We start from the raw sequence: 1,914 nt of genomic DNA, 5'->3' as shown, positions 1-1,914 counted from the left end.
CGCACCCTGGTCTTGGTTTCTGGCTCCAATTCCCGACCTCAGTGCCCAGGCCCCCGGTTCTCCCCTCCCGGTGCCCGGGCTCTCCCCTCCCAGCTCCCTGGCTCTTCCCTCCCGGTTCCCTGCTTCCCGTGGCCATCGAGTCCCAACTTTCCGGGGCCAGAGACACCCCAGAGATCCGGTCTCCCCCCTCCCCCCCCAGCCCCGAGCATCCCCGAGCTGGGAGTGGGGGACCGAGGGAGGCAGCTGCTTGCTCTCCACTGCGTGAGTTGTGCAGGACATGGGGTGCAGAGCGGGGTGCTGCAGTGGGAGAGGGGCAAAGCAGTCCCTTGGTGGGAGCCGAAGGGGCAAAGTGGCCAAGGAGGGGTCCCTGGCACTGCTCAGGGTGCTGGGCACAGAAAACCACCCCAGCCATGCCAGAGAAGGTGGCTGCTCCTGTGCTGCACCAGGCCTGGCACTGCTGGCCACAGGATGTGGGTGCCGATAATTCAGGTGGCTGAAAGCCTAATGGGGCGGATTCACGGGTAAAAAATCCACCGAGGATGATTAAATAAACACAGCGGCACCACCTCAGCTTGAAGTCCCTGAGTCACGGCAGCCCTGCAGCGCCCAGGTCGAGCCGGCTGGGTGTGGGTGCGGGGCCGGCTCTGGCGCTGGGGCTCCATACATCCCCACAGGCTCCAACTCGGGTTTTGGCCAGGCAGCATGTCCTGCCTCCCGTGGCTGGGGGCTCCTTGTGAACACAGTGAGCCTGGAGCCCTGCCTGTCCCACAGAGGTGGGTGGCGCTGCCATGGCATTTTGGGGAGCACAGTTGGCTTCCCTTGGTGGCAAAGTGCTCCACACGTCCCCGTGTCACCAGCACTACCCTCTGCCCCACCACAGGAGGGCAGCTCTGGTGGCACGTGGTGTGGTACAGAGCAAGGCCCAGCCTCATGCCACGACCAATGCCACGGTGGGGCATTTTGGGGTGAGGGCTGGGGCTGAGGCGGGCAGGGAGGTGAGGGGCTGAGCTGACCCCCAGCCCTCTCAGAGGGGCACCTCAGGGGCAGCAGACCCCTGCGGGCAGCCTGGAATCGGGCAGCAGCGGGAACAGGAAGGCTGGGGTGGGCACGGCACTGCACGGAGGGAGCAGGGGAGCCCTGCACTGGGACCAGGGTGCAGGGTGCAGCGTGCAGGGCTTGCCCTGCCTGGACAGGGTCACGCAGCTCCAAGGACGCCGTGGTGCTGAGCATGGCGCTGCATGGCCAGGAAGCACCCAGGGTACTGGGAGAGGACGCCTACATGGAGATGGGGTGCAGAGGGGCTGGAAAACCACACATGTGCCATGGGGTCTTCCACCAGTGGGAAGGCTGGGGCAGTGGGCAGTGTACTGCTCATCCGCGCTGCATCGGGGGTACCCATGTGCCAGGATTGGAGTACAGGGGAGCTGGGGGTCCAAGGCTGCGTGTCTGGGGTCGTGCCGTGTTGAGGATGCTGTGGTGTTGAGCTGCACGTCTGGGATGCACCCAGGGTACCAGGAGAGCATCGTTACACGGGGACGGGATGCAGAGGGGCTGGAAACCCCCATGTGCACCTCGGGGCCACGCAGAAAGGCCAGGGCAGCGTGCTGCACGGCTGCAATGGACCGGAGGTACCGGTGTGGCAGGGCTGGGGGGCGGGGGGGCCGCAAACGTGCAATGTGGCTGATGCGTGTCTGAGGATGCTGCAGTGCTGGGATGCACCCAGGCTATGGGAAGAGCTCTGTTACACGGGGGGCGCTGGAATCCACGCGTGCATTGTGGGGTACTGCACCACCAGGACGGCCGGGGCAGTGCGTATAGTGCTGCTCATCCTCAGTGGGGCTACCGGTGTGCCAGGGCTGGGGTGTCTGCTGCTGGGACGCCCCGAAGGCACCGGCGCATTTTAGGACCCGGGGA

The 1,914-nt window shown here is 65.7% G+C and overlaps 1 protein-coding gene across 1 annotated transcript in view; it reads right to left on the bottom strand.

The window, feature by feature from the left end:
- Positions 1-1,914, bottom strand: part of LOC104135904 (lateral signaling target protein 2 homolog) — a 7,217-nt gene that overhangs the window by 3,680 nt on the left and 1,623 nt on the right. The window lies entirely within an intron of this gene.

This window comes from Egretta garzetta, unplaced genomic scaffold (assembly GCF_000687185.1).
Source record: "Egretta garzetta isolate BGI_Z169 unplaced genomic scaffold, ASM68718v1 scaffold382, whole genome shotgun sequence".
Lineage (NCBI taxonomy): Eukaryota > Metazoa > Chordata > Aves > Pelecaniformes > Ardeidae > Egretta > Egretta garzetta.
The sequence above is the reverse complement of the archived record's forward strand: the minus strand, read 5'-3'. Positions and strand labels throughout refer to the sequence as shown.